Here is a 24,893-nt window from a genome sequence, read left to right on the forward strand (position 1 = left end):
CTTTAAAATATTTTAATTATTTATTAAATTAAAATACCAATTATATATTTCAAAATTTTGATAAAATTAATAAAGCTGAACATGCTTAATATTCTTGAACATTTTATTAAACCTGATAAAATATTTTCAAGTGTAAAATCTGTTTGCAATGCTAATGTTTAGTGTCCATCTCATTGTCAGTGTAAAGATGTACTTCACACATACTACCAATAGACACTGACATGTACATGAATTTAAGATTAAAGTCCATCATTTAATACTGTAAGATCATTCTTAGCCTGCATGTGTAAATCTTGGGCATACTGCACAACTTTTTGAATACCTAGGAACAACAAATTGGAACACAGAATGAAGAATAAAACTGCATGCTGGAGCATTGCTGGAAAATAATGCTGCATTATGTAAGAATCTATTGCATTATTGCTATTTGAAAGGAAGATCTGACTATTTATTTCATTTGTTTCTTCTTTTATCTAAATGCATTCGCTATTGAAACACTTTATGAACTCAGAAGCAGTGCCTGACTCACGCAAGTCTTGATGACATTCAAAATTAACTACCTTTTGTTTCAAGAATTTAAGGCAAGATTTGAGAAGTATTTCCTTAGGGCCTGATGATGTTACTTATGAGAGTGGATGTTTAAAGTTCGGAGTTGCACTGTATCCGCTGTGAATGTAGATCCTGGTTGAGAATTGCCCATAATTTATCTAACAAATATTTTATATAAGTATTTGTGATATGAGGGGCCTCCTGATGTGTGAAGTTATAGTTTGTATTGCCCTATGATCCAGGCAAGAAATGCTTCTGCAGACCTAGAAAGATAACTATAAACTATAACTTCCCCTCCATCAACACATTCCTTTGTGTTTGCTGGAGTTGATGTGGTTGTAGAATGTATTCATATAGCGATACGATATGTGTTTTTGTACTCTCCTGCCATGAGTTTGAGTGAATTGTCAGAGTAGGTGGTAGAAATATTCCTGGAAGCCATTTCTACATCATTCATTGAAATGACTGTCAACCACATATATAGAACTCACTAAACCTAAACTTAATGCATTCCCAAATTGACTTCCCCTAGCCGATTCTGTCAAAAACAATGTTCTGTCCAATTCTTGCACGATAGATGCATCAACATTTTAAAAGCTCTGAAATATACAAAATATTCAAAAGGTAAACCCAAAGACAAACAAGATTTCAAAAATTTAGTCAGAATATTAATAAGGCCCAGAAATGCCATTTTAGTTGAAATTTTCTAAATTCAAATAATACAAAGGAAACTTTTTAGAAATAAAAATTGATGTATATCAAATATATTATCCTTCATCATCTTTACATTTATTGGTTAAATAACAGAGAATACTGACATTAATGTCATAGATTATGAAATATAATTTATAAAGATGAATGATAAAATCAACAAAACGTTATCTGTAAGCCAATTGTAATAAAATATCAGAGTATATCAAAGCAGGAATTTATTTGGAGAGAGAGTTAAATACTAATATAAATGATGGATACATTTTTGAATGTTTGATAGTCAGTGGCAAGGAATGTGACTTAGGAGGACCTGAGAAAAATATCTAAATTTCTTGCTAATTTGACACCAAACACTAATATCAATGAAATAACACAAAGAAAAATATGCCACTCTAAGGAGTCATTGGTACCAAACTAGTCAGAGAATAATCAATTCTAAGTTTACTTAAGATGAGACATAGCAGAAGATAGCTTCAAATGTTCTGATATTTCTCAGCTCATTTATGACAGAGAAATATCATAATGTTTCTCTACCAAGGTAGAGAGGTTTTATATAACATTGTGAATTATAACATGAAGATGAAATATATTTTCTGCAGTATGTAATAAAATAATACATACTAAAAATAGAAAGTAAGTAGTTTTCGTTATTTAACAAATAAAATAAATATGTAACAAAATAAACACTAATAGAAACAAGTTTTAATCAGCTATTTTAGAAAAAACTCAATTGCCTTTTAATTATCTCAGTACAAAATTTAGGAAATCATTTTTGAAGGAAAAGCCAAGAAGAATGGTGTTGCAAAAATGTAATAAAATGTGCTATAGAAATCTGTTAATCAATTGTGTTCTATCTCTCACTTTTTAATTTTATTTTCAGTTTCAGGGTACATGTGCAGGATGTGCAGTTTTGGTACATAGGTAAACATGTGCCATGGTGATTTGCTGTACCTGTCAACCCATCACCTAAGTATTAAGCCCAGCATTCATTAGCTATTTTTTTCTGATGTTCTCCCTCCCCACATCCCCCTTCCTGCTGATAAGCCTCATGTGTCGTTCCCCTCCCTGTGTCCATGTGTTCTCATTGTTCAGCTCCCACTTGTAAGTGAGAACAAGTAGTGTTCAGTTTTCTGTTCCTGCCTTGGTTTACTAAGGATAATGGCTTCCAGCTCCATCCATGTCCCAGCAAAAGATGTGAGCTCATTCCTTTTTATTGCTGCATAGTATTCCATGATGCATTTGTAGCACATTTTCTTTATCCAGTCTGTCATTGATGGGCATTTGGGTTGATTTCATGTCTTTTCTATTGTGAATATTGCTGCAATGAACATACACATGCATGTATCTTTATAATAGAATAATTTATATTTCTTTGAGTATATACCCAATAATGGGATTGCTGGGTCAAATAGTATCTTTTGTTCTAGGTCTTTGAGGAATTTCCACACTGTCTTCCACAATGTTTGAACTAATTTACATTTCCATCAACAGTGTAAAAGCATTACTATCTCTCCACAGCCTCATCAGCATCTTTTGTTTCTTGACTTTTTAATGCCATTTTGCCATTCTGACTGGCGTGAGATGGTATCTCATTGTAGTTTAGATTTGCATTTCTCTAATTATCGGTGATGTTGAGCTTTTCTTCATATGTTTTTTGGCCACACGAACATCTTTTTTTGAGATGTATCTGTTCATGTCCCTTGCTCACTTTTTAATGGGTTCATTGATGAGATATAATTAAACTAAATATCTTCTGCACAGCAAAAGAAATTATCATCAGAGCAACAGACAGCCTATAGAATGGGAAAAAATTTTTGCAATCTATCCATCTGAGAAAGGTCTAATATCCAGAGTCTATGGGAAACTTAAACAAACGTACAAGAGAAAAAAATAAATGACCCCAGTATCATAAAGCATTTCCCCTATGTTTTCTACTAGTAGTTTTATATTTTGGGAGCTCTAAATTTAAGTCTTTAATCCATTTTGAGCTGATTTTGAATATGGTAAAAGATGGGAGCTTAGTTTCATTCTTCTGTATGTGGATATCCAGCTTTCCCAGTACTGTTTATTGAATAGACTGTACTTTTCCAAATGCTTTATAATATTGGTCTGGTCAAGAATTCACAAGCACAGACAACAAAAACAAATCAACAACTTAAGTTACATGAAACTGGAAGGCATGGATATCTAAGTCTCTTCTACAGCAGTGGAAATAGTCAAGAGAATAAGGAGACAACCTACAGAATGAGAATAAATGTCTGCAAACTGCACTTGTGACAAGGAGTTAATATCCAGAACATATAAGGAACTCACTGAACTCAATAGCAAAAAGCACAACAAAATGAAACAATCTAACTAAAAATTGAGCAAAGGATCTGGATAGAGTTTTCTCAAAAGAAGACATACAAATCACCAACAGGTATATGAAAAAATGTTCAGCATCACTAATCATCAGGGAAATCCAGTCAAAACTACATTTAGATACCACCTCACCTCAGAATGGTTATTATCGAAAAGACAAAAGAATGATAAATGCTGGCATGGATGCAGAGAAAGGAGAACACTTAAATGCTGTTAATGAGAATCTAAATTAGTATAGCCATTATGAAAAACAGAATGTAAGTCTCTCAAAAAATTAGAAATACAGCTATGGGATGATCCATCATTTCCACTATTGGGTATATATCCAAAGGAAAAGAAATCAGTGTTAAAGATATCTGCACTCCCATGTTTATTGCAACACCATTCACAACAGCCAAGATTTACAATCAACCTAACTGTCCATCATTGGATGAATAGACAAAGAAAATGTGTTATACATACACAGTGGGATACTATTCAGCCGTTCAAAAAATGAAATATTATCATTTGCAAAATCATGAATGAATCTGGAGGATAAAGTGAAATAAGCCAGCCACAGAAAGACAAATACTGCATGATCTCACTCATATGTGAAATCTAAAGAAGTTCATCTCATAGACATATTGTTTGCCAGAGGCTAGGGAGTGTAGAGTGGAAGGGATCAATAAAGCTACCAAGTTACAGTTAGATAGATAGAATAACTTCTGTTCTTCTATTGCACAGAAGGGTGACTATGGTTAACTATATTGTATTGCACATTTCAAAATAGCTAGAAAAGAGGATTTTGAAAGTTGTATTAGTCCATTCTCACACTGCTATAAAGAAATACCTGAGACTGTTTAATTTATAAAGGGAAGAGGTTTAATTGACTGACAGTTTCACGTGGTTTGAAAGGTCTCAAGAAACTACAATCATGGTGGAAGGCAAAGGGGAAGCAAGGGCCTTCTTCACATGTCAGCAGGAGAGAGAAGCATGAGGAGCAAAGGGGGAAGAACCTCTTACAAAACCATCAGATCTCATGATAACTCACTCACTATCACGAGAACGGCATGGGGGAACTGCCCCCATGATCCAATCACCTCCCATTAGGTCTCTCCCTAGACATGTGGGGATTATGGGGATTAGAATTCAAGATGAGATTTGGCTGGGGACACAAAGTCTAAGCATATAAAAAGTCCTCACCACAAAGATATGGTAAATTTATAAAGTGATGGATAGGCTAACACTCTGATTTTATTATTATACAATATATGTGTGTATCAAAACAGCTAACTGTACTCCATAAATATCTACAATTTGTATGTTAATTAAATAAACAGCAAAAGCACGGAGAAGGTTGCAAAGTGGGAGGCAAGTGTCAGATCTCTTTTCTACCAATGTCATTTTATAAAACTTTTTTTTTTTTTTAGCTCTTAGGCTATGTGAATAACTGTATAACATATTGAGATAGAGTTGAAGTTGGTTTGACTTTAAACAACTGAGGTAAAATTAAATGAGTTGGCCGGGCGCGGTGGCTCAAGCCTGTAATCCCAGCACTTTGGGAGCCGGACGGGGGATCACGAGGCTCAGCGAGGATCGAGCACCATCCTGGCTAACATGCGTGAACCCCTCTCTACTAAAAATGTACAAAAAACTTGCCGGGCGAGGGTGGGTGCGGCGCCTGCTAGTCCCAAGTACTCGGGAGGCTGAGCGCAGGCCGAGAATGCGCGTGAACCCGGGAGGCCCGGAGCTTGCAAGTGACGAGATCCGGCCACGGCCCCTCCAGCCTGGGTGACAGCAGCGAGACTCCGCCTCAAAAAAAAAAAAAAAAAAAAAATTAAATGAGTTACTACCACACTATTTTTTTGTGTTTTGAAAGAATTACTGTAGATTTCTAAAACAACTTACTAACCTACTACTGGCAAGAACTTGCATACTGGACGATTTAGGTCATTTCATATAAATATTTCAAAATGCTTTATAACATCTCTGAAACATTAGATGTTTTGAGTTTTTATAGTTAATTTTAATAATGCAGAGGTATCTGAATTATAACAAATTATGAGACTTTATCTCAATTTTGTTATTGTAGAGAACTTTAACAATCTATTTTCATGAGAAAATTTTATACATAAATATAACTTAAAAAATATATTGACTTATGCCAAGAAGTGATACTCAAAAATAATCCTCTAAAGTAAAATGAGAATATCAGTCACAGTCCCCAAATATGGCTTTAACCTTTGTTTTCTCATTCATGCATCTACTAGTACAGCAGATTCTTATATCCCTGATTTTCCTCCCCCCTTCGCCATATGGCCGGTCATCTGTTATATGATAATACAGAATGTTCCAGAGTCTACAGGGGAGATGTCTTCGCTGTAGAACACACTGCCCAAATCTCAACAAAGCTGGACTAAATGGCTCTTCCTGTGTAAATCACACTTTTCTCTCCTAAAAGAAAATCTAAATTCATTCTACTTTGTTCTGTTCGCTAGAATAAAAGCACCCTGCTTTCTGCCAAGGTACTTGGCCAATTTCAAGCTTCTATGATGTGTATATAGGCTAACATCTTATTCTTCCTTTAGCTTTTCTCATGTGACTGAGTCATTAGTTAAAAGCCCATGGAGGATTTTAAAATACTAAACAGTCTGCTGTTTTGCACGTAATGAACTAAATAGCAAATGCTTATCATACTTTTACATACGTCAGTGTGAAATTGAGCAAGAAACAAAAGTCTAACCCATAAAAGATTTGGAATATATTCAAATTGAGTGTATCAGCATTTTCAGCAACCAATATATATTTGTAAGTTTTGGGGTTTTTTGTTTGAGTTAGGTAGAAAGTAATCTTGAGTATAATCTGTGTAAGGACAGCATGGGAAAGCATTTTATTTATCATCCAGGATTGAATAGTCAAACAACAATAAAACAACCAAAATTAAAAATCTCTTCTGACCATGTCTTAAGTTGGAGCATTTTCACGGTGGAGCCGACATTTATGTGTGATGTCACCATGTAAATGTATGTTGTTAATTAAATTATAATAAATCATTTAATGTATTCAGTTTTACAGACAACTGAAGAACATTCAGCAGTGAAATAAAAAGCTGTATTTAATTTGTTGTTGTTAAAATTGTTGATGTAAAATAAAACAAAACAAAAAAGACTCATATCCACATGGAAAATTAATGGAAAATCAGCTTAGAAAAGGATTTTGCAATATTTTAACTGTGCTAAAAAGAATGCAAAACATCTCAATATGCTGAAGAACTTTTGAAAACTTAAGTTAGAAATCAAAACAGTCTTGAGATATTTGAAGGAATGCCTACTATAGCTATATTCTTTATGAATCACTGTAAAATATGAAAGATAGAATAATACTAAAGAAATAAAGTGTCAAATTATTAGAAGCATTCTAGAGTTTTTAATTGACTTTGTAATTACAAAAAAAAAGGCTACTTTTTTCAATGACAGTTTTCAAGGAACAGAGAACCATGGACAATAAACAATGGGGGATCTTGCATATTTCCAAAGCCATTTCCTCCCCAGAATTTATCATTATTAGCTGTTTGATGATGAACGTTTTTTCTCCCTCTATGTTCTCTGGATTCTTAAATGTACAGATGGAAGAATAATAAATAACCCATTTTAAGCTGGTAAAAGTTAAGTTGATTGATGGCATGCTTCTCTCACTTTTTTCTTCCAGTGACAGGTCTTGAAATTATCTTGCTCAGATTTTAGTCCTTCAGATATATATATTTTTTACCTCATGCAGTCTCTTCTTTTCAAGATAATTAATGACATTTTAATTACTAAAAGTTCAATGCTGGTTTCCACCTCCCTTTCATACCCTGCTGACTAGTGACCTTTCTTGCTTTCTCTCCTTCATTCTGCATGATTCTAGGGTCTCTTGGCTTTCTTCCTACTTCTACCTACTCCTCTGTCTCTTTTACTGGCTTGTCCAACTCTAATATATTCTTCCTTTTTCTTTATTAGTCTACCCATTCTCCTTGAGTAATATAGTTAATGCCTCAGGTTTCCACCAAAATCCATATTCATAACTGCTTTAGAATGCTTCATTCAAACGCTCCAATCTTGGATGATTCCAGCTATCCACTTTTCCATGTCTAGAGCCAGGTGGCCAAGAGCTTCAAGAGACTTTTAAAACACAACAGGCAGATTGACATCACTAAAAATTAATGCTTGCCACTCTCATTTAAACCTCATATTATCTACAAATCCTATAGAGATTTTGTCTATTCTGATCATGTTGACTCCTTGCAATTACAATTTCAAACCTTCTCCACTGTCTTCAAACTTCCTGTTGGTGCGTTCCCCTTTCATGTTTGACAGATAGCCTTGTCTCCTAATTTACAGATTAAAAACAATAGCAAAAAGCAATATTCTCAATAAAATCTAGCACTTATAATATATTCTGCATTCTTCCAGTTCCAATAGAGGAATTGTTGTTCCTCTTATCCAAAGCCCATGTCTCCAGCTTATTCTGGTCTTGTTTCTTCCTGTCTTCTCAAGAATCTTACTCTATTCATTATATTTTTATATTTCATGTGTGTTTTACTACTTAAAGTGGATCATTCTCAAAATATTTTAAACATGCACAAGTCTCTCTCACTTAAGTGAAATTTCCTTTAGTTGTAAGCTATCTCATTCTCTTTCTCCTTTTATTTTATAGTCAAACTTCATAGAAGAAGAGATCTACCATCATTTCCTCTCTTCCTGCTTTATGTTTTCAATTAAGTCTGGTATCTGCCTCCATTCAGGGCTACCCTGCTTTCAAACTCATCTCCAGATTTTATTGATTCTACTTCCTAGATATCTTTCTCTTATGTTCACTTCTCTCATTTTTTTTACTATCATCATAGTTAAAGCTTCCATTATCCTTCACCTTAATCACAATAATAGCCCTCAACTGGTGCACTTACATCCATTTTTGCTTATCTGTAGCTCAATGTCTGAAGTGCAGAGTATACTAAAATGCAGATTTGAACTTCTCATGCACAGACTTCAGTCTCACCTCTTTATGCATCCCCTTGCACCCTCTGCTTAATATAATTTGATATCACACTATTTTTTAAGGATAAATAACATACATTGAACATAGTTTGTGGGCAATTTCAGGATCCAATATCCTACTATACTTCCATATTTTTCTTGTGCCACCCTTGCTCGTGTTCTCTGGGTTACAACAAAAAAAATCATTTACTTCCACAAGACTCCATAAACGCTCCTATCTTAGGACCTTTGCTCATTCTCTACCCTTTGTCTCAGATATCTCTTCTCCCACCTTCCAACTTCTGTTCATCTTTTATATCTCAAGCTTTTAAAATATTCTGCACTCACTGAAAATTCCTTGACAGCTTCCAGTAATGTTTGTTCATACTTCACAAACATATGTTTGTGTTGCTATTTGTTTTCCTTCTCTAATATGTGAGCTCCAAAAGGTCAGAGATTTTTTCATCAGTTTTGTTCATCATTGTATTCCCTGTGTCAAGTACAATACCTGGCACAAACTAAGTATTTAATAAATATTAATTGAATGAATAGATGACACTATGCATTTGTGCATTGGATCCAGGTTTTCATTGACTCTCCTTTTATTCATTTTTTTACTGTTTTATTTATTTTTAAATTTTTATGCAAAGCATATTCATTACAGTACTATTTATAATAGGGAAACAAAATATATATCAAAAATATGGGAAGATTAAATTATGGTAGATTTATACTTAAAGTCATAAAATATGCATGTAAAACTATTGAAAAAAATACCAAAAAATTCAACTGTGATTATCTCTGGACTGTGGCATTACAAGTGCTTTTATTATTATTTTCAGCTTTATTAAGGTATAATTGGCAAATTTTTTTATATTTATGGTATATAACGTGATGTTTAATATATGTATACATTGTATAATACTTATTACAATCAAGCTAAGTAACATGTACATTACTTCACATAGTTATTATTTTCATGTGTGTGCTGAGAACAGTTATGATTATTCTCTTAGCAAATTTGAAAGGTATCATATAATATTATTAATTATAGCCGCCATGCTGCACATTAGATCTCCAGAACTTGTTTATGCTACCTAAATGAAACTTTGTACACCTTGACCAGCATTTTCCCATTTTCCCCACCCACGACTCCCTTTTAAATTTTAAATTTTAAATTTAAATTTAAAATCTGTCTAAATAACATCAATATGTAGTTCAGGAAATACTGTATCCTTTCAAAGATGCCTTGTTAGATGTACTGTTTCTACACAGATTCCTGCAGCAATTTAGTCAGATAACCAACTGGTGTAATCTCCTGTACACTTACTTTTTGAAATGCATCACAATTAATTCTTTTTTCTTTTGGGAGTTCTGAGATCATAGATTTGGGATATTTCAACATCTTTACTGATTCTATCACTGTTTAAAGAATTTAACTAAGTGACCTAAAAATGCTCCTTCGGACAGCTAACAACAAATAAGAATTTCTTGATTTGCTTCAAAATTAAAATTGCTGTTTTCTCTATTACAATATAATAGTTATACCTTTAGTAAGTACTTGTTGATTAATGTCCAGTAACAAATAAGTTTTATAAATTTAAGAGTCCATTACTTACTATTACACTACAGAAGGTCCTCCTACTACTATTAAATTTTCTAGTTGGGGAAGAAAAATGTGCATTAACAAGACTAATACTACTTGCGCTTTTCAACCACTGGGTAGTATTTAAGTTTACACTCAGATCACCAAAGTAAAATGATGCTTCTAGGTTCAAATAACTCAATGCTAATTTCACTTACCATACACTATGAGAAAAAGTCCAAGAGCAGGACAATCTAAGCTCTGATTCCACTTCTCTGCTGCTGTCCTCTCTAAACCCTTTTATGCAGATTGGCTTCATCTTAATAGCTATTAGCATGATGGCTATAGTAATTCTGACATACACCTACACAACAAAAGTTTTCAGAGGCAGAAAAGAGTTGCCTCATTTTGTGCCTCTCACTAAGCAGCTGGGCATGGTCTCCTCTCTCCTTAATGGGGATTGTAGCACTTGTCCATTCTTAAATCAATCACTGGCAAAGAAAAGTGGACTGCCATTTTTGTTTTGGGCAAGTCAGATCTTGTTCCCTGGGAGTGGGTAAGAGATATAGTTTGAAGCACGGCATATTGGAAGATATTAGATATCTGCACAAAAATCAGTTTTTGCATAGAAAGGAGAGAATAGAGGGTGTGGAGTGGTCAGTCAAGAATTATTTGTTACAACCAGCATGAATTCACTCATTCATTCTTCATGGAGGACCTACTCTCTTGTGTTTTAAGTGCTGTAATGAGTCAGTGCGTGAATGCACACCAAAGGGTCCAGTCACCACCAGAGGGATCAAAAAAGACTTTCTCAAAAGAAGCACTGCCTTGACTGAGACCTAAGTTGTAAGTAGGAGTTAAAGGAACATAGAGTTGATAAAGAATGCGATAGACAAAAAGCACAATGAGAAAGAAGATTCTGCCAAGCCTGACATTTATTGCTGCTGTTGGTAAATATATCTATTGTGTGCCTAATATGTACTAAGTCAGATTCCAGTCTTGAGATTAGAGTCCCTGCCATTTAGGATTTACAGTGAGAGAAACAGTCAATCAACAGGTAAACAAAAAACAGTATAATGTCAATTAGTAATGAATGCCGTGAAGAAGAGGCAGACGAAGAGCCAAAGAACAATGAGAGGTGACACTTTACATCTATACTTTTCAAGCATTGACATGCACATGAATCACCTGGGATATTATTAATATGTAGATTTTGATTCAGTAGGTCTAGGATAAGGTCTGTGATTGATACTTCATTTTTAATAAACTCCTGGGTCATGTCAATGCTACTAGCTCATAAATCCCACTTGTGTTGTGAGGATTTAGAGTGAGAGTTGAACAGAGACCTCAGTGAAATGAAAGAGGGTGCTTTTGTTGGGGAAGGAAATTCCACAGGAGAGGATCACATGCAAAAGCTCAAGATAGAAACTGACCCAGAAGGTCAGTGTAGCTGGACACAATGGGTGGGGGGAAAATGGTAGTAAACTAAGTCAGAGGGGTCTCTAGCAGTCAGATCATGAGGAATTTATAGGTCATGGTATGGATTTTCAATGACTCAGTGTGATGAGAGGTCCTTGCCAGAATGAAGGTATATTGGTCAGAGTTCTTCAGGGAAACAGAACCAATAGATTTTGTGTGTGTGTGTGTGTGTGTGTGTGTGTGTGTGTGTGTGTGTGTGTGTGTTTAGGTGAGTGTGTGTATGTGTGTGGGTGGGTGTGGGTGGTAGAGAGAGAAACATTTATTTTAAGGGATTGACTTGTACAATTTTGGAGACTGGCAAGCCCAGAATATGCAGGGTAGGCTGGCAGTCTAAGACCCAGGGAAGAGTTGATGTTGCAGCTCCAGTGTGAAGGCAGGCTTTTGGCCAAAATTTCTCTTTGGGGATGTCAGTCATTTTTCTAGAGTCTTCAACTTATTGGATGAGGCTCATTCACATCATGGAGGGTTATCTGCTTTACTCAAGTGTACTGGTTTAAAACTAACCTCAATTTAAAATAACTTCACAACAACATCCGGACATGTTAATCCAAATATCTGAGTACTGTGGCAGAGTCATCTTAACACATAAAATTAATCATCACAAAGGACATGTAGATATGTTGTCTGATTGTACTATTTCCATTCAATAAATTTTGGTCACATCTATCACATACTTGGGTGAAACTATATGATTTCTAATATTCCTCTCAGTTTTAAAATGTTACAATTCTATGGGATCACTGCCAGATAATCTCTTGGATCATGTGCAGATTGAACAAAATTCTGGATAGGAACCACACTAATGCCCAGTGATGTTCTGAATATCCATTTGATGTTTTCTTTGCCAGTCAGGAGATGGCAGGTCACCAAGATCATGCAGCAGGTCAGTCCAGAATGGACAGGATGTGCTTCCTGAGTCTGATTCTCAACCAGTAGACCAGTGATATGAGATTTGGCTGTGAAAATTAACTTGCCTCAGCATTGCAGAGGCAAGGAAGTAAAAATTTGCCCTCATGTACAGTAAGATTGAAAAACATGCTTCATTGCAGGTCTTAACCAGATTCTTACTGCAATATATCCTAATGGGACTTTCTAATTTGATATAGAAATTTTATGGCATGGGCCAAAGTGCTGGGTAATTTCTGAAAGATAGACCTAATGTATCGTCACATCAAAAATGATCCTAAGACTGAACAGTTATTCAAACGTTTGAAAATTTTATAACCAACCACAAGTCTCAGAAGACATTTTCTTCCCTTTAAGGACACTCACAGTGATCCCCCAAGAGGGAACTTTCATGGTGTACCACTCATGAGGTTTGGTGATCAGTCACTGTTACACTAAATCTTAAAATGAGTTGTCATATACTATGTTCTGTGTGTGGTTAAGTTTTACAATGTATCTGTTGGGACATTTTGTTAACTCCTAACAGGCAATTTATTTATGGTATAGCTGTAGCTTTAACATCTATTTTAATCATTAGGCCATCTCTTGTTTCTGAAATTTTGCTATCATTTGTCTATGTCCACACCCTATTTCATTTATTCTCTTACTAATTACCATATGGGACAAACAATCTTATTTTCCTAAGGTGTTTTTGTGTTTTGTTTTTTATTTTTTGAGACAGTCTCACTCCGTCGCATAGGCTGAAGTGCAGTGGCATGATCTCAGCTCACTGCAACCTCCGTCTCCCAGGTTCAAGTGACTCTTATACCTCAGCCTTCTGAGTAGCTGGAATTACAGGCACGCACCACCACACCCAGCTAATTTTTGTATTTTTAATAGAGACGGGGTTTCACCATGTTGGCCAGGCTGGTCTTGAACTCCTGACCTCTAGTGATACACCCACCTCTACCTCACAAAGTGCTAGGATTATAGGCATGAGCCTCTGTGCCCAGCCATATTTTCCTGTTTGACAGAAAATTTTTGATTTTGTAACTGCCTGAGATACAGTTGCTCCCTGTGGAGGAGGAAATAGCAACTATGTCAAGGGAATAAAGACTCATAGAGGGAAGCAAGTATGAGTGACAATATTGTGGAAAAAGAATGAGTTGGTCCAGTAGCATTAAACCCAGCAGGAAGAAGAGTAGTTGCTGAATAACAACTACATTTAGATTCTTTAGTTGAGAAATTTAGACTTATTATGAACTTACTGGAAATAATTTTAGTGGAAATTTTCCGTTGTAAAATAATACATGTTCATTTGAAAAACTGAAACAAAGGTTAAAGTTCCCTAGGGACTTTATTTCATGGAATTTTGCCTAACTAACATACTTTCCCTTTCCCATAGTTCTTGGAAGTATCTAAGGTAGAGATATTAATAAAGTCATTTAATTTAAAAAGTAATAAGTAAGTTTTAATCAAATGCTAAGAATACAATTTGTATTCTTAGTGGTCCTGTGACCAAGCTATTAAATATCCATTCCTCTTCCCAACTGTCTGTGAAACTTGTTTCTTTCTTATGCTTATTTGTACAAAAAAAAAAAAAAAAAAAATTGGAAAGTAGCTGCTCCCTCTGTTCAGACCACACGGTTTGCCTCTTCTTCCAGAACATCATTCTATGTTCTGACTTTCAGCTCTCCCAAAGCCTATATTAGACCTATTTTTGACAAGGCTGCAGCAAGGGAGGGAATGGCTGATTCTCCTGACCTGCCCTATCAGTATAGGGGATTATTTCATTTCTTTCCAGATTAGAGGGTATGCATGAGTCTCATAACTTTTGTAGGTTACTTTAGTCATGGAAATGATTTTTCATATATTATTGTTTTCTGGTAATTTCTACAGAGTTTTGGTGGTGAAGTTTTCGCATGTTTTCTACTGACAACTTAGCCCAGAGTGATCTATTTGGGAAGTTTCTCAATTTTGTCTTAGTATGTTTTCATTGCTATAAAGGAATACCTGAGAGTGTGTAATTTAAAAAGAAAGAGATTTAATTAGCTGATAATTCTGCAGGCTGTACAAGAAGCATGGCACCAATATCTGCATTTGGCGAGGGCCTCAGGCTGCCCCCACTTGTGGAGGAAGGTGAAGGGGAGCAGGTATCACTTGGTGAAAGAAAGGGAGAGAGATGCCAGCATCTTTTTAACAATCCGTTCTCAAAGGAACTAATAGAGCAAGAGCTCAGTCTTTACATTGAGAAGGGCACCAGGCCATTCATGAAGGTTCTGCCCCCATGACTCAACACCTCCCACTAGGCCCCACCTCCAACATTGGACATCAAATTTCAACAAGACATTTTTCAGTGGATAAATAGCTAAACTAGGTCAAATTTGAAAGAATATCATTTCGACTATATCATTTAGAAATAACAGCAATGCAGAAAAGAAGACAAACACAGAAGCTAGAAGAATTTTGATAGGAAATACCAATTTAATACACTGCCTTTCGTTCATTCCTCCTCCGACAATGTAAATGAATTATTTCATTTTGAACTTTAATTTTAGATAAGTATCCTTAAAAACAGTTCAGAAAATAAAAAGATTTATAGGAGTTAAATGTTACTTTTAAGTTAAAAATAATCACTTAAATTTCTAATGATACTGTGAATGGAGACAGTTCATATCCTGATTCTTCTGTTTCAAGTTATGTAGTACCTTGATGAAACTACTCCATCATTAAATATCAGTTTCCTTCCTCATAAATGAAATATACTATTAGTATTTGTATTATAAAGTTGTTTTGACAATGAAATGCAATAATTTGTGTAAGATTGTAAGATGCTTAACATATGCACTGGGAGCTAATAAGTCCTCAAGAAATGTTGTCTTGTTATTTTTAGTATCATTGTCAAGTAAATGCTGACTTGATACTGAACTATGTTCCTATGACAAAATAGGTAATAAACAGAGGAAAGAATGATATTAATAAATCGAATAGGAAGAAGATGAAGGAATGCAAGTATGTAGGCAAACTAATTAGATTAAAATTATAATGATATTACTTGTGAGAGAGAAATGGCAGGCAATTTTATACACTAAGAATTAAAAAAAAGGTTATCGAAATTCATATGTAAAGGTAAAAGACACCAAATTAATCTGTGCTTCCAAGAAAAAGCAAACTAAATCTTATAAAGAATTATATAGTATGACATTGAATCCTCTTTTCCACCCCAACTTTATTTAAGGCCTTTCCTGTCAATAAATAGCAGTTAAACCTGTTTGCCCCATTTCTGCTCCTTTACAAGTACATTTTTTTGAGGAGTAAAAAGGTTATCTATATGGAGGGAATTTATATAAAATAAACCTTTATCTTTTTCTAGAATTAATAATTGGAGACACACAGCTGGGCATGGTGGCTCTTGCCTGCAATCCTAGCATTTTGGGAGGCCAAGGCGGGTGGATCACAAGGTAGGAGTTCGAGACCAGCCTGGCCAACATGATGAACCTGTCTTTACCAAAAATAAATAAAAAAATTAACCAGGTGCACACCTGTAATCTCAGCTACTTGGGAGGCTAAGACAGGAGAATTGCTTGAACCTGGGAGGTGGAGGTTGCAGTGAGCCAAGATCACACCACTGCACTCCAGCCTGGGCAACAGAGCAAGACTCCATCTCAAAAAAAAAAAAAAAAAAAAATGGAGACATACAAGAGCATTACCTCATTACCTCAGCAGTAGAAGGAAGAGAACAACAGTCTTTGAAATGAGGAAATATTTGCAGTACTCTTGAAATATTACTAATATATTCCACTTGAGATATATATAGATATAGATATATAGATATATAATGCAAGTGAAAACCAAAGCTCTACATGTGAAACATGATGTCTCCTTATTATATAAGATACTGGTCATAAGCACCAGCACCTAATAATCCCTTAAGAAGTGTACTGCCAAGAGTCTTATTGACACTCTGCCCAAGAAGTAGGGATGGATCCTAAACTACTTGAGTCCTCTTCTACTCATCAGTTGTTAATTTCATAGGAAATATATGACCTAATCACTCAGAAACATACTTCCAATTCACTTTTACTTCTTTTGTTATGCAGTTTATAATAGCCATGAATAAATGGACTGTTTTAAAATAATACACTACATATAAGTTTCTGCTGCCCATGCCATTCAAATATCTGTAACTGCTTTACCCTGAGGAGTTGCCCTTCCCTTCAGGGCTCATCTAGCATGATCTGACTATCCATAACTCATCTATTATGAGTATATAATGCTCAGTCTTTATCAGATACCTTCCAAAAATGTTTCCAGTGATTCTTGGGGAAATGCACACATCCTGCAAGCATGTCTGCTTTGTACTTGTATTCTGTTGTTCCTTCTCTCAACTCCTCTGATGACCAGTTTTTACCAGACTGTAATTATTTCCTCATGCTACAACTTCTGTGTCTTCATTACTTCAACCATAAGTACAGCTCAAAGCAGACTCTAACATTGAACACATTTTGTGTCCCCCCCCACCCCACACAAGACTGAGAAAACTTAAGGAATTAAAAGTCTACAAGAATAATGTTTTAAGCCAATAAGCACAACAGTAGTTAAAACAAGGCTTTATTATAAAAGCGAACTTTCTTGAGAGAAAAAAAAAAAGATCTGTGAGTTCCAAGGAGTCAGAGTTTACATTATAAATAATAAAGCAAGAAAGAACGCAGAATTTGATTTCAGAATAGTTTTTCTACCACTCAGGAAGAAGATGAAATTTTAACTAGTAAGTAAGAGATGATACCAGAGATTTTATGGGATTCCATGCTGCCTAAGCCTTTCAGAAAGTCCTAATTCTCAGTCTCTCTATGGGCTGCAGCATGGGAAGAGGAAAGTCATCAGAAACATTAGAGAGAAAATGCAAGAAAGGACTTGCGGGGATGTGTGTGCTATAGAAAGTTAGGAGGGGTAGGAGGGTGGGGGGGGGGAAGAAAAACCTTCTAGAACAAACATGGTTCTCTGGCTTTAGATAACCCATGGCCAAGAAGTCTAAAGCAATGTAACTCAAGTGCAGTCCACCCATCAGCAACTTACATGAACTGTTTTATTTTTTAACTAGTTAATTATTATAATGTGTCAGAATATAGATCAATGCACCAGTTAATTTGTGAAAAAAAGTCTTGCTATCAGATAAAGTAAACAGTGCAGTAAGTGCTGTACTTAATTTACATTCTGGCACAAGTTTCTTGGTCCAAGGGCAGCATTGAATTAAACTGTTTAAGAAAATTGGACAGATGAACATGAGTGAAGGCTTGTACCAGCTATTAAACTAAGCATAAAAGCCATCATAATTAAAACAGTATAGTACTGACACAAAAATAATCAAATAGAACTATGGAAAACAGTAGAGAACATATAATCAGATCCATTTGGAATAGGAATTTAAAGTAGCATTTTGGATAATTCTGGAAAAAATATTTAATATATTTGTTTTGACAATTGGCTGTCTATTTTGGCAGAAAAAAATGTTAGATCTGTTATTTCTATCATAACAAAAATTGAATTTCATTTAAAATAACCAAAATTTTGTTTCAATGACAATATAAGAACTTCTTAAAAAATAAATAATTACTAAATGCAGTCATTCATTACATAATAGTGTTTAAGTCAATGATGGAATACATATATGACAATGATCTCATAAGATTATAAAACTTTATTTTTACTGTACCTTTTCTATGTTTTCATATGTTTAAATACATAAAAACTTACCCTATGTTACAGTTGCCTCCAGTATTTAGTATAGCAACATGCTATACAGGCTTTAGCCTAGAAGCAATAGACTATACCATCCAGGTTTGTGTAAGTACATGGTATGATGTTTGCAGGATTACAAAATCACCTAACAACATATTTCTCAGAATTTATTCCCACCATTAAGTGATGCATGGCTGTTATTTTGTTTTTAAAGAAAAGAAAATAAAGTATTGGTGAGGATGTTGAGAAACTGAAACCCTTGTGTATTGCCAGTGGGAATGAAAAATAGTATAGCCACTGTGAAAAACAGCATAGATTACCATCTGATCAGAAATTTTACTTCTGGGTATATGCTTGATCATTGAATAATGCAGTGGTTAGGAGTGCTGACCCCTGTGCAGTTGAAAAATCTGCAAATAACTTTCAACTCCCTCAAAACTTAGCTACACATACCCACTGTTGACTGGAATCTTTACTGATAGCAGCCATTTAACACATATTTTGTATGTTGTATGTATTATATACTATGTTCTTAAAGAAAGCTAGAGAAAAGAAAATTTTATTAAAATAAGAAAGAACATGTGTGTACTATTCATTAAATGGAAATGCAGTATCAAAAGTCTTAATCTTTGTCATCTTCATGTTGAGTAGGCTAAGGAGGAGGACAAAGATGAAGGGCTGGTCTTGCTGTCTCTGGGAGAAGATGAGGAAGTGGAAGGGGAGGCAGGAGAGACAGGAATGGTCAGTGTAAGTTTTATTGAAAAATATCTGCATGTAAGTGGACTCACGCAGTTCAGATCCATGTTGTTCAAGGGCCAACTGTGTGAGCAAAAGAATTGAAAGCCAGGACACAAACAGATATTTGTACACCAATGTTCACAGCAGCATTATGTACAGTATCCAAAAGATTATCACAATCTAAATGTTCTACACAGGATGAATGGTTAAATAAAATGTGGCTTATCATACAATGGACTATTATTCAGCCTTTAAAAAGAATGAAATTCTGATTGCTTCAACATGAATAAACATTGAAGACATTATGCTAAGTGAAATAAGGCAGACAAAAAAGGACAAATATTGTCTGATTCTACTAATAATACATACCTAGAATACTTATATCCATAGAGGCAGAAAGTAGAATAGTGGTTACCAGGATCTGGGGAGGGCAGAATGGAAAGTTGTTGTTTAATGGGAACAGTTTTAGTTTAGGATGATAAAAAGTTCTGAAGAGGAATAGAAATGATGGTTGCAAAACAATGTGAATGCACTTAATACCACTGAATTGTACACATCCAAATGACTTGCATGATAAATTTCGTGTTGTGTATATTTTACCACAATAGACCAAAGAAAGAAAATATAAGATTAACACTTTTAAAAAGTGAAGAAATTCTATTAAATAAAACACAAATCTAGAATTTACAATGCAGTGATTTCATTCACGGTGTTGAGTGTATCAATAATTATTTCTTTTTTAGAGCTGAGTAGTATGCCATGCTATGAATGTACCAAAATTTGTTCTTACACCTGTTGAAAGACATTTGCATTGTTTACGGTCTGTGTGATTATAATAGAGTGATTACAAACATTGACATATAATTTTTTTGTGTGATCAACATTTTTCACTCCCTAAGGTCTCTCTAATCCCAGGAGAGAGGTTTCTGGGGCTTATGATAAACATCTGCCCTGCGTGTCTCTAGAGAGGCCATTTGGCCAAGGCTTAACTACGACTGATCTAAGTTTTGGTAAAATGCTCTGAGATATGCCTGGAACATGAGAGCGTGGGAGGCTTTGAAGAGCAGCTACAAGACCATTTTCCACCCCGCTACCTGTCTTCCAAGGAGGCTGCCATGAGACGGTTAGTCATCACTTCATGGGTTTTGAAGAGGCCTGAGGCTTTCTGCCTCGCTGTCATTTGGGCACAACTGCAAAGTATAAAACTGCTTATCTGCAACATGCAATTGGATCCTCAGCAGCAGGTTGCTCCCACTACTGATGATACATCATCACATTATTTGCTATTTTTGTTTCAGTGTCATCCTTTGAGATAAGGGGTGTGGGTGTCTGGCATTTTTGCTCATTTTCTTTTGCTAAGTAATAAACTGTCTAAATATAACATAAGCTTTTTTTTTTTTTTTTCTAGCCAGTCAAATGTGTCAGGCTTTGATTGCCAGAACTTTGGCTTGTTTTCATTTTCCAGCAATTATGAATAGAGCTGCTGTTTATATTCATGTACTTATCTTTCTGTGAACATAAATTTTATTTTTCTAAAGGAAATTCCCAGGAATAGTATTGCTGAGGCATATGGGAAGTGTAAACAAGAGAGTGCCCAACAGCAATGTAGGAGCGTGGTAGTCACTGCACATTCTCACCAGCCTTTTCATATTATCATGAATTTTTAAATTGAGTTGTTTGTTTTCTTTTTATTGAGATTTGAGAGTGCTTTATATATTCTGGATACAAGTTCTGTGTTAGATGTGTGATTTGAAAATATGTTCTCCAATTTTGAAGTTTGTCTTTTCATTTTCCTAACAGTATCTTTTGAAAAGCAAAAATTTTACATTTTGACAAAATCTAACTGATCTGTTTTTAAATTATTGGTTGTGCTTTTGCTTTTGCTATTATCTCTAAGAACTCTTAGACTAACATCAAGTTGTAAAAGTTTTTTGTTTTGTTTTGTTTTTTCATTTTTTGAGATAGGGTCTCAATTTGTTGCCTAGGCTGGAGTGGGGTGGTACAATCAAAGCTCTTTCCAGACTTGAGGTCTTGGGCAAAAGATATCCTCCCACCTCAGCCTCCCAAGTAGCTGGGACTACTGGTGCATGCCACCACACCCAGATAATTTTTAAAAATTTTGTTGAGATGGGTTTTCACTATGTTACCCAGGCTGGTCTTGAACTCCTGGGCTCAAGCAGTCCTCACACATTGGCCTACCAAAGTGCTAGGATTACAGACATGAGCCACCACCCCTGGCTGATTTTTTCCAAAAGTTCCATGGCTTTCCATTTCATATTTACGTCATAATGTTTTTTGAGTTAAATTTTGGATAAAGTGAGGTATAGGTCAGGTTGTTGTTATTGTTGTTGTTGTTTTGTGTTTTTGTTTGTTTTTCGAGATGGAGTCTTACTCTCTTGCTTAAGCTGGAGTGCAGTGGCGTGATCTAGGCTCACTGCAACTTCTGCCTCTCAGGTTCAAGTGATCCTACTGCCTCATCCTCCTGAGTAGCTGGGATTATAGTCATGTGTCACTACACCCGGCTAATATTTTTGTATTTTTTTAGTAGAGTTGGGGTTTCACCATGTTGTCCAGGCTGGTCTCAAACTCCAGGTCAGGTTGTTTTAACTGTATATAAATGTTCAAGTTTTCCAACATCATTTGTTGGAAAGACTATCTTTTCTCCATTGGATTATTTTGCACATTGTCAAAATTCACTTGGCCATATATTTCTGGACTATCTTCTGCTTTACTGATCAACTGGTCTCTTTCTCTGTACCACATTGTCTTGATAACAGTAGCTTTACAGTAAATTTTAAATTTAGGTAGGGTGATTCTCCAACTTTATTCTTCTTTTTCAAAACCCTTTCACGTATGATAGTTCCTTTGAATTTCCATATTAATCTTTAAATTGGCTTGTCTATATCTATAAACTTCCGCTGGTATTTTATTTGGAATTTCAATAAATCTAAATTTGGGAAGAACTGGCATTTTACTATGTTGAGTCTTTCAATCTATGAACATCATATGTCTCAATTTATTTGATATCTTTTAATCAGCGTTTGTTGTTTTCTGCATACAGATTCTGCACATTTTGCCAGATTTATACCAAATTTTGGAGGTGTTGTAAATGGTATTTATTTTTAAACTTTCAGTTATAGTTACATTCATATTGTGCAGAAATAAAATTGTTTTGTTTTATGTTGATCTTGTATCCTGTTGATGCAGGGCAGGTGAGCCTCCTTAGCCCAGGAGGGTTCTTGGCTTTGCTTAGGAGATAATTCAAGAGTGAGCTAATGGTGAAAGAAAGCCTGTTTATTGAAGTATCAGTGTACCACAGAGTGACAGCTCCTTGTGGAGCAGCACTAACCCAGAGCCTGAGCATCCACAGTAGCAGCATATGGACTATGGGCTAGCAGTATTTATGCCCACTTTTAATTACTTGATTAAGGAGTGGGTTGCTCAGAACGCTCTAGAAAAGAGGCAGTAACTTCTGGGTGATGCTGGGCATTCGTAAACTGTCAGGGCACTGGTAGGAGTGTCTTATGCTGATGAGCAGTGGGGACACCTAGAGGTTGGTTCTGTTGTCATCTACTGGTTTCTGCTGGTTTCTTCACTTCATCCTGTTGAGACCAGGAGTAAGTCCTGCTGGTCTCCTACCTCACTGTAACCTTGCTACACTCCATTGGATTGAGGAGTCTTTTGTGGATTTCTTGAGATTTCTATTTAGATGATCATATCACTTGTAAATAGGGACAGTTACATTTCTTCATTTTAAGTTTTTATTTCTTATATTTTAAAATTGTTATTGTAGTAGTTAGAATTTGTAGCACAAGATTGAATGGGAGAAGTTAGAGTGAACGTCCTTGCCTTGTTCCCAATCTTAAGAGAAAAGCCTATATTATTTTATCATTAAGTATAATGTTAGTCGCAGGTTTTTCTTAGATGTTCTTCAACAGGTTGAGGATGTTCCTTACTATTCCTACTTTGCTGAGAATTTTTATCATGAATGAAAATTGAATTTTACCATATCATTTTCTGAAAAAAAAAAGAAATAATTGTTACATTTTTCATTAGACTATTAATACAGATTTCATTGATGCCTAAATATTGACCAGCCTTTTACACCCAGAATAAATACCATTTGGTTGTGGTACAGGCATACATACATACATGCTAATATATGATGTTTGTATTTTTTTATCCTCTTCCTCCTCTCCTCCACCTTTTCCCCCCTTCTTCCCCTCCTCCACCTCCTCTCCTTCCTCTCCTTCCTCCCTTCTTTGTCTTCATTTTTATACTATCTTTGGCTGTGATATCAGTGTAATGGTAGCCTCATAAAATGAATTGGAAAATGTTACCTCTTCTGTTTCTTGGAGGAGATTTTGTAGAATTGCATTGCTTCTAAATGTTTGCTAGAAACTAACAATGACATCATCACCAAAGATGACATTTTTGAGAAGGTTTAAATTATGAATCAAGTCCCTTCATGGTTTTAAAAATATTCATAGTACATATTTCTTCTTAATTGAATTGTGGTAATCTGTATCTTTAAAGTATTTGGTTCTTTTAATTTAAGAAGTAAAATTATGGCTATAAAATTGTTCTAGTTTTCTCTCACTATCCTCTTAATGCCTATGATGCTATGGTGATAATTCCCTATTTCATTCATAATATTGTAATTTGACTTTCTCCTTTTATTTCTTTGACAATCTTGCTAGAGTTTTATCAATTTTAGTGGCATTTAACAGACCTTTCAGTTTTATTGCTGCAATAATAAGTTACAGTCTTAGTTGTTTAAGATAATACACATTTATTATCTTACAGTTCTGCAGTCTAGAAGTCTAGTCACACTGGACTAAATCAAGGTATCAGCAAGGCTGTCTTCCTTCCTAGAGACTGTAGGGGAGAATCTCTTTCCTTTTTTCACTTTTGTGAGCCCCTTGGCTCTTGGCCTCTTTCCTCCGTCATCCAAACCAGCAATGGTTGGTTGAATTCTTCTCACAACTCATCACGCTGACCTACTCTTCTGCCTCTCTCTTTCACCTGTGATGACTATGGATCCATCCAGATAATTCAGGATGATCTCCCCATCTTGAGGTCCTTAACTTAGTTACATCTGCAAATCCCTTTTTGCCATGTAAGGTAACATATTCACAGGTCCTGAGGATGATAATCTGGGTATCTTTGGAGTCATTATTCTGCCTACTAAAGTATCTACAGATATTTACTATTATATTAAGAAGCTTTGTTTACCTTCTATGGAGAATGTTTATATTTTTGTTTTTTCAGGCAATCAACACACTTAAGATCAGTTGATAATTCCATCTAGCATTCTATTGTCTGTGGTTCCGATGTCAGTTCAATTTTTAAAGCTTTTGCTGTGTTATTCCAATGTGTCCAATGTTAGTGGTTATTAGTCGCTGACCTGAGAAGTGGTCTGTTCCTTCGATTAGACTGATTACATTCAGATCTACATAATCATGGTTTGGAGTTGATACCAGGAGTTCACAATCAACATTGCAGTGCCATTTTCCCCAGCACTTCCTTCTCCCTCATCTTCATATTTCTGATGGTTCCCTGGCCAGATCTCCAGCCAAAAAACTGGGGCTTTAGTTACCTGGTTCTGCTAAGGACTTTCTCAACTGATGCCAAGTGGCAATGTAATTGCCCAATGGGTTTATCTTGTCTGCTCCACAGAAAAGCTGCTCTACTAAGACAGTGTTATTACAATAGAGAAAGAGTTTAATAAACACAGAGCTAGCTAAACAAGAGACCAGAGTTTTATTTATTTTTTTTTATTTTTATTTTTTTTATTTTTTATTATACTTTAAGTTCTAGGGTACATGTGCATAACGTGCAGGTTTGTTACA

The 24,893-nt window shown here is 35.2% G+C and overlaps 1 protein-coding gene across 1 annotated transcript in view; it reads left to right on the forward strand.

The window, feature by feature from the left end:
• The window catches only part of CTNNA3 (catenin alpha 3), a 1,693,405-nt gene that overhangs the window by 1,199,753 nt on the left and 468,759 nt on the right, over window positions 1–24,893 (forward strand). The gene's annotated exons all lie outside the window — the stretch shown is intronic.

This window comes from Rhinopithecus bieti, unplaced genomic scaffold (assembly GCF_001698545.2).
Source record: "Rhinopithecus bieti isolate Rb0 unplaced genomic scaffold, ASM169854v2 scaffold_8307, whole genome shotgun sequence".
Taxonomy (NCBI): domain Eukaryota; kingdom Metazoa; phylum Chordata; class Mammalia; order Primates; family Cercopithecidae; genus Rhinopithecus; species Rhinopithecus bieti.